This window comes from Austrofundulus limnaeus, unplaced genomic scaffold, assembly GCF_001266775.1.
Source record: "Austrofundulus limnaeus strain Quisiro unplaced genomic scaffold, Austrofundulus_limnaeus-1.0 Scaffold244, whole genome shotgun sequence".
NCBI lineage: Eukaryota > Metazoa > Chordata > Actinopteri > Cyprinodontiformes > Rivulidae > Austrofundulus > Austrofundulus limnaeus.
This window is the reverse complement of record NW_013952646.1, coordinates 251,780-261,482: the sequence shown is the minus strand read 5'-3', so window position 1 is coordinate 261,482 and position 9,703 is coordinate 251,780.

Genomic DNA, 9,703 nt, shown 5'->3' with positions numbered 1-9,703 from the left:
CAATTTATCAGGTTCAACTTTATCATTGAAAAACTCAGTATGAATCATAACATCACGATTTTAATTTTGACATTTGCAAACTACAAGATTTTTCCTGTTTTTCATGTGACTCATAAAATTTCATCTTGTTTTTTGTTTGTTTGTTTGTTTGTTTGTTTTGCTCACAAGAGAATAATATATGTTATTATGTAATACCATACAATAATGACACCAGAGGTTCCAAGGATCAAGCATACTTAACTCACATTTAAAGCAYTGAATCACATGGTGCTTCTATATCGTAAATCACTGATCCAACTTTTCTAGCCTGCATGAAACAAAACATACTTTATTTCCAACCACCTCTCTTGCGTATTCTTAAAATCAGTTTGGATTTTTGAAAGTGGGGTTCTGTAGTAAAGTTGTACACAATAAATATCTTACCTGTTGTAAATAGCTCTTTAAAAGACTTCAGTTTGGAGGAAAAGTGTTTAATTCAGACTGAACTAACAAGCAAATGGCTCGTCATGTAGTGGAGTGGGGCTGTATTAAAATGACAACAATCTCAAATATATTTCACGGTTCATGAAAACATTAATTTATGACTTTTAATAACACTGAATTTCTGAATCTATGGCTACTCTGACAGAAATATCAGATTTCTGGGTTCTTTAAAATTATTTTTTACCTGTGTTGAAACAAAAACAGTGAAATTTAAATTAGCAATCAATGTGAAGATTGAAGCCAGCAACAATCTAGACACTTCACAAAATTTGTCTGGCCCAGTTCTGACCCAGAACGTGGTCTAACACTCGGCCCAGATACCGCAACGAATGACGACCCTTTGTTGACCCAAATATGGTTTGCCGGAACTGGTCCATTCATGGGCCAGCACCGCATAAACCAAACCGCATCGGCCAGTTGTGGCTTGCCATCTTCAAAACAGTTCCAGACCTGGCCCATATCTGGTTGACAAACCACTTGTCATGCCAGTAGTGCCAGTTTGACACCTGATCCAGCCCACATTTGTTTTCTATGTGAGTACTTTGATGTTGGCCCTGCTCAGACTAGCCATTAGTTATCAGGTTGGAATTAAACTCAAACTGAAGTTGTTCAATAAGCTATCCACAGCTTTCTACAGAGCCCTGCTTCAAAGCAATTATGCTAATTTTATTATATAACGTGTTAGCTGTAGTAGGTGTAACTTTTTAAGCCAACTAAATAAAAAGCCTAACCACAAAGRTGCAGATGTCTCCTAGCTTTAACAGTTCGTGCTTATGTAAAGAAATCAAATGCTTTACGTGTTGATGAAAGTCAAGTGTCGACCCGTCAGCTTGTGTTATATGTGAAGTCAAACTTTGACGGTCAGAAGGTGAAAACAAACATCTTTACAACCCTGAGCACTGCGAGCAGGCACATTTTACCCCATTATATTTAATCGAACGTCAGACAGCGAGGAAAGGGCTTTCAGTCAAGCTTCGACAAAGAACTTCATGAATAAAAGATGATTTATTTAATCAGGGTTTATTTTATTCTCCCAAATGTTTACTACATATGGAATATTGATTCAGGCCAAACATAATGATGATAATGACCCCGTGTGCCTCATAGGCTTTGTGTATTTGCCTTTCTGCTAATGTTTCTGTGCTGGGCCGGGTTTGCTGCTCTGCCACTTAAAATAGATGGAAGCCATCAAACATTGATGAATGTCACTCTCTGCCTGCTGCTCGGCTGATTTGCWTCTCTGTCCTGATTTTCGCTTTCTGAGTCTTGCAGGGTAACCTAAACACACAGATCCATGCCAATTAAGCTCTCTTATAACCAGCATATATACTGTATGGGGAAAGTTTACGGTTTTAAAACAGACAACACAAGGGTAAATAACCTGTGATATAACACAGCTGTTCGGGGGGCTCACACGTCCTCAGGGCAGATTATCTGCCAACAAAGCACTTTACTGTTTCCCACCTGTGAGTCTGTAATGTGAAAAGGAACTGATGTCTAACTTGAACTGGTGTCAGTTTGATGTGAATAATACACCACAAGAATAAATCTTTCATGTCCTCTGAATGTATGTTTCCATGGAGCAGGAAGCAAGCAAGAAACAGCAAGTGTTGATCTTAAAAACAACTGTTTGCTTTACGTTGATCATAGATGCCTGAGCACACGTAGAAAAAGGTCCCTGCAGGCCGGGATGTGATCCTGCAGCCAGAGGTGATTGGGCTTCTTTGCTGAAGACCAATCTCTTTTCTTTGGCTTCTGAATCAGGCAGAGGTTTTTAGTTTTATTGTGTTTCTGTATTTTTTTTAAGTTGATTTTTTCTTAATGACACAACTTTTGACTGAACTATGAGCATTTTTTAATGAACTATAAAAATAAATTGATATTGCAACCTTATTGGTGAGGGGAAACAGTTCTGCCACCCACACACCTGTTTTGTGTGCAAAGCTGTGCACATTATTTTGTTACTCACCTGTGCCCGCATCATACACACCTGGGCTTTCATTATAACAACTTTGGAAACTTCCCCAACATATAGAGTTTAGACCAGAGGTGCCCAAAGTGGGACCCACGGGCCAAAATTGGCCCGCCAAGCCATTTGATTTGGCCCACCAGCAATTGCCCTATTTACTACATTGTAATCTCCTGTCCTCTGCATAAACACTATATTTCCACTTAGTCTTTCCAACCATTGGTCCAACTATACATACAAGGAGCTGTAGTGCAGACAGCCTTAATTCATAGTACTCAATTTAGATTTGAATTACATTAAGATTAAATATAAAATACAAGTAACTACAAGAGACATTTAGATTAGATTTAAGTCCATATCTAGATTTGCACACCCGATAAGACCCCATATACTCAAATTTTAAATTGTGAAAAATCCCGTGAGGCTTCGCTGCTTGAGCATAAGTTGAATTTTGTCCATTTCCATGGGCTGAAAAACAGCAACAAACAAACAATGTGGGACACTGCACTGGCTACTAGCTTAATCATAAAAAATAAAACAACTTTACATAAGAAATATGTGCATTTCATGTATTATATTATTGTTCTTGGCCCGCGGTCCTCAGATTGATTTTAATTTTGGTTCTCTCAGTGAAAATGTTTGGGCGCCCATGGTTTAGACTAAAGTTCAACCCTGGAAGACTAATCCACCTCACCTGCGCCATCCAGCCGCCGCGTCAGAAGCCCAGCTGCATCCAATCAGCATCTGACAGTTGGTGGATAAAAGCATCCTCTCCCATCACTTTGTCTGCTCGCCAGCCAAATGTGGGGGGTCTCCTAGCCCTCATCTTAAACAGCTCATCTGAGCTTACGGCATCTCACAGCACTCACATACTGGGGTCCGAGCGCCAAACTCTAATGTCATTTTCATGTCAATAAACCTCCTAATTTCAGTCTGTCTTGTATTATGGTTTAATCTGCTGGAGTACACTTGTGACATGAAAAAGGCAGATTCAGACCAGATTTGTATTAAATATTAATATTATTAATCATCTGTATGGGTTTTAGACCTGTATGAGTTTTCTGTCAGAGGAAAGCTCCCATGCGGGTGTCAAAAAAAATTAGTTTGACAGATTAGTTTGAGATGCCAGCGACAACTCAAACTAGAGGGTGAAAATAAAGCTCTCAAGCATTAGAATTATAAAACTTAAAYAAAGATGGAAACAACATACCTGTGAYTCCTCTGATGYTATTTWGAGAGTCAACTKTTGCACAAATTTTTTGAATGTGTTCAAAACTCAAGCAACAAGATTTCTCCCCTCTGTGRATGTCAAGAGGTATTCTGGAGACTCCCACTAATATAATAAACTAACTAATCCACCGTGCAGCCAGAATGGTTCACAAAAACACTATTTTATAAACCTTTACATCAATTTAGAATGTTGCATCATCTCGTTTATTTTTATCTCGGTCTCATTTTAATGTTTGCTTCTCTCCTGGGATATCAATTTTAATACTGAGATTAAGTACTTTTTAGTTCCCTTGGCCCATGCCCTACTTTTATTTAAATAATACTCAGTGTATTTACAGCGACAAAATATTAAGAAAATCTTGCAAATCCCTAATCTGAAAGGGTATTTTGCAAACGGCAATGACCCGACCAATATGTGTGACRATAAACTGGTGAGTCACAGCTCAGATTTCAGTGACAAGACAACTCAAACTGCTCATACTGTAACTTGTGCGTGTTGTGTACGGTGACCCAGTGCATGGGTTTGCTGTTTGTCACGGATGTGATCACATAAAATATTTTCCGAAGGGCAAAAACATGAGCACTCGCTCAGTGCTGTGGCTGAAACAGGAGAAGAAAGGAAAAAAACAACTTTTTTAAGTAAAAGATGTGGAGAAATGAGGAGAAAAACTTTGGTCCTACGCATCTTTTTCTCCCATGATTGATCGCATGTTTCCCAAATCTTAGGATTAGGAAACCGCCTCGGGGCAATCTCTCAGCTGGAAATATGGCTCCTATTAGATAAGCAAATGTGTAAGTAAATAGATAATGCGGGGCTGCCATGGGCTATGAATGTTTTTGGGGTGGATTTGTGGAAAGAACGTGACTCAGAAGGGAAAATGTATTTGTACTTCTCTGTTTTGTGGACCTCATTCGTGTGTATTTAAGGAAATAAAACCTGGTATAATGTGTGTCTGTAAGCCCAGCACTGCCAGAGAACACAGCGTTTGCTTTCTCCTGTGTCGAGTGGCTTGTTGACRTGTGAAACTGTCCAAGCGAAGATGAAATATTCCTGACTCGGGCGCATGTTTCCCGCCGATACATACAAATTCCCAACATCTGTAGTAATGAGACATCATCTGTTGTCCCACAGAGGGAGATAATGTGTGTAAACATCCAATGGAGCTCAGCATCATTTTGATGAGCAGCAACAAGGAGACGGAGGCTGTTTTTTTTTTCCTGCAAACTCCAGCCTCTGTTACAAGACCTTGCTAATCCACTCGTGCAAATCCATGTCCAGAACGTGTCTTTTGTGTATAATCCTGACACAGTTTCTGTGGGATTAGGATTTAACAAGAAAAAAAAATGACTACGGTTATACAGCACGTCTAAAATATCAGTCTGTTGGCTGTGCCGGCCATCTTTAATTGGGTTCGTTTTAGATTTCAGCTCCAGAATTTTGTGCATCTGTGCTTCGTCACATCAAAGAGCAGGACATTTTAAGGGAGAGGAGGGGCAAAATTCTTTTTGAACCAAATACTGAGCACTGATGTGCTTTCTAAATGCATAAAATAATCCACGCCCTGCAGAGCGAGACATTCTACCAAGCATCGCATTTTCCCTTTTTTGGCAACAGTTTTCTGCTGCATTGATAAACTGCTTTTTGTATGCAAAGAGTCATGAGAAGTTTAGTACTCCTCAAAGACAAGCCATTATCTTCCCAAGCCATCTGCTCCACTGGTCYGTGAAGAAACACAGCGCAGTGCAGACTGAGGAGCAGAAGGAAGGCATCCTGTGAAATTTAAAACAAAAGAGAGAGAAAAAAAGATCCTCTAATCTATCCCAGCCTCACAAACCWAATGACACTCAGATTGATGGATTAATTTCATATTATAAGTTTATCTTGTAAGCTTTGTAATTATTTTTTTTAAATGCACAGTAAATCAACTTGTGACAACCAGAAAAAGGTCATGAATGTGGAGTGAGAACAAGAAACCTGTTCTTTTGCACACATTAATGYGTTTAAAATGAGTCATACTGTCAAGATAAATGTAGAGAGGAAAAAAATCTAAATGTTACTGAAACAATTAAGATGAAGTAACCAGAATTATGGTAGTTATTTTAAAATTCAAAAGAAAGGTTTAGTTTTCMTTGAAGGAATGCATWTTACCTGTCGTCTTTTGTGCTGGAGTTTGAAACTTTAATCATGAGAAGAGACAGAATTATACTGTATCTGTTTAACTTTTAGCTCAACAYCTGTAAATCAGACAGAATCATAGTCCAAGCTATCTTTAGATTGACGAAGGTCAATAAAATATGGTGACCACAGCTTAAACTTGAATAATTCCAAAAGTTAATCAGTTGCAGATACAGCCAATGATTAGTTTCTGAACTTTTCGCTATAGTTAATGGAATATTTTACCAAACAACAAACATGACTGATGTCAAGAGATGTGCTAAATTTTTTGAACAAGGATCTTGTTAAATGTGTAACATGCAGAGTAGGATGATATTCAGCTACTAGAAGACCACATTTAGCTCAGTTTCTTAAAAATTGAAAATCACCGGACTTTTGGTCATTTTTTTACTTGGATAAAGGCAGTTGGCTATGGTGGCCATCTTGAAATGGGTTGGCTCCAGTTAAGTTCAGYTGTAGACGTACAGCTAATAATTACTAATAAAGATTGTTTGAATTTCCCCTGATGGTTTTTGAGATATTTTGCTGAAATGTAACAATCAATGCATTTTCCCATACAATTTATCAGGTTCAACTTCATCCTTGAAAAACTGAGTATGAATCATAACATCACGATTTTAATTTAGACATTTTCAAACTACAAGATTTCTCTTGTTTTTCATGTGACTCATAAAACTTCTTCTTGTTTGTTTGTTTGTTTGTTTGTTTGTTTGTTTGTTTGTTTGCTTGTTTGTTTTTGTTTGTTTTAATCACTTGTGGGGGTTTTGCTTGTTGTTGAAGGTTCTTTAGTTTGTTTTTAACGAGAAAATAAAAATGTGTGAAAATCTGGCATACAAATATTACTTTAATTATAACATCTTTTGACCTGGAAAAAAAAGAAGCCATGAATAACCAGGGTAGTCATGTATTGGTACGAAATGCAGATTATTTCCTGTATGTAGTGTGTAACTGAACCTTTCATTGTGCAAGCAGCTGTTAGCTYCCAGGCTAATGATACAGCTGAGGAAAACGTGTCAGGTTTTCTTGGCACCTATTTCTTTTTTTCTCAGATCTTTTCCTTTATCAGTGCCCATCTGTAGCTTTGTTAACTGCTTTAGAAAGTATATAATTTACTTTGTTATTTTGTCAATATTAGCACAAAGTGTTCCCACTTGATATTTTTAATTAGTTTGAAACTCACGGTTTACAGATTTGAAATTTGTCCCAGAGGAGAACTCACTATTTCTTTCCTGCTGCTAAAGACAAAGGCAGAGCGATGGTGTWTTTGATCTTTGTTTGTCTGTGTCAATGATAAAATATCTCTCGAATAACTGAACGTTTATTAAGAAAACTTTTTGAAAGTTTTATTGGTTTGATATCTAGGTGGTCGTCACAGATAATTGACCTGAGTCTTCACAAAAATGGCCACACTTCAGAGATTTTTTCTTTAGCTATTGGGCAAAAAACTATGTGGCAGAGAGTCTTTCACAATATGTACAGGCAAAAACAAATAAAACAAGATTTTCTAATATTGTATGAGGTTAAACGTAATGATACTTTCAAGGTTGAACCAAAATAGCTTCAGACTGACATGAATAGAAAGTTATGTGCAAATTCTGGTCTTGTAAAGACTAAAATTAAGGAAATTAATACAAATAAATAACATGTTAACAAAACAACCGATTTCAGCAGAAGAAACACTTTTCTAAGTCCACATTTTGTCACCAAGACAAAAGAAAAAAAATGCATTTACATATCATCACTTTGTTCTTAGAGCATATTTCTTTAAATAACTAACATGCATAGAAGCCTCTCATGTAAAAAGATTTAATTTAGATGTGTCTGGGTTCTTGTTGAGAACAACAACCTTCATGTTTGAGGCAGAGGTGGATCCAGAACTGATGTGTAGGCAGCATGCAAGATTACAGTAAGACATCCGTTTAGTAAATATAACGCCTATTACCTGCTTACTGTGTGATATAATTGCTGATTTAGTGCTTTAGTCACAAAAATGTAGACCGTACAAAACATCTGTGTGATCAGAGTAGGTGGCAATAATGGTCCAGCAAATCAAGAAGAAATAGCAGTGAAAATATTATTTTTAGGGGTGTCTGGAGTATTAATTTTGCCTCACAGGGAATATTTTTACATATAATTGGAATCTGTTTAAGGCAAAAGCAATATCCATTTCTTTATTATTATTTATCAAACTTACAGGAATGAGGGAGTCTTCCATGAGCARATGAAAGACATAAAGGATCACCAGGGCTCTTTCTATTTTTGGGTGACTGGGTGGACTTTTTGATTTCAGGACTGATGAACCTGACGGTACACTTGAATTTTTTCAGTAATCCAGCGGGAGCGTCTCAGCGGTATGACTATGTGGATTATGAAGCAGGAAATAACAAAGAGCTTCAAACTGTGAGGCAAACTGAGTCAGATGTTTTAGGCGAAAAAAATCGGGGCTTATTAATTTCCCTGAGGACAAATCGTACATCTCTCTCCAATTGCCTCACATGAACCTACCTTTCACTTGCACTCTGTCTTAAAGCAACAACCCCCGTAAATAATGCAGCACTGTTAACTCTCTTTTTAAACAGGTGGCTCCATATGTTGCACACGTTTTTGTGTCATCAGTCCAGAAAGAAGAAGGAGGACACATGCATTTGTGTGTTAGCAAAACATCTGGAGAACCACTGGACAAATATTAATGAACATCCCAGAACATAACTACTGGATGTGCGTATCTACAGCTCATTCACCTTTGGACTCAATCCAATTCAAGATGGCCACCACAGCTAATCAACCTAAGCAAACAAAAAAAATGGCTGTAACTTCACCAGTTTTAAAGATGTTAAAATAAAAGTTGATGTGGTGGAAGCTGAGAGTCATTCCCAACATAGTCTGATATGTCTTACTTCAAGCAGTGTTATAGGCCTTTGTTTGCAGAAGTTTTAATGAACATTGTTTTACTGAGATAATCTCCAGCGTTGCTAAAAGGGTCTGTGGTGAACAACAAAATTTATTTTAATATTATTTCATTTAAGACCTTACTAAAGGGCTCAGATGGAACTGAAACTTTATATCAAGAGCTCTGCTTTCTGTGGGGTGTTTATTTTGTCATATCACAGTTTCTTGCTGTTTGATTGTCACTTCAGCCACCAGCTTCCTGGAGGGTCAGTTTATTTACATGAGGACACTTCAGAAGGATACACACACAGAGAGTTATTCCAATCTTCCTTACAGTTAAGCTCTGCCCTGGGATTCAGATTGTATCTCAACCGATAGCTTGGCTGGAGAAACAGATACCTGGGTGCTCTATTCCTGCAGGCGCACAACAAATCATCTGTATCTTTTCCCAATCTCTATCCACTTTCAAGTTGTAGGGGGCGCACTGCTTAAGACATTAGTCATAGGCAAAAGGGGAAGTAAGTCACTCGGGCAGACATTTTGGGCCACTTCTCGTAACAGATTAGCTTGATTTCAAACTGAAACAAACACCAAACAAAAGAAAGTACAAATAGCCAAAGGGCATGGAAGACAACTATGGAAGCAATAGTGTTCCAATATCATAATTAAAATGGATTAATAGAAATGCTGTTTCATTTTCAACATGTACCTGAATGTTTTGACTCATAAGTAAAATTATAAATAAATAATCCAAACTTTATGTTCATTTTCTTCTCCAAGACTGCTCAAAGTGTAAATTAATTAAAATGTTAAATAAAACAAACATTGACAATTAATTTTCAAAACATCTCCTGGTAAAAAGTGACAAATTCATTTTGAAAAGTCAAATCAGAAAATTATAGTGCATTACCAGAAATGCCTTTTCATTTCAAAGTCAAACCTGCATTGTTTTACTC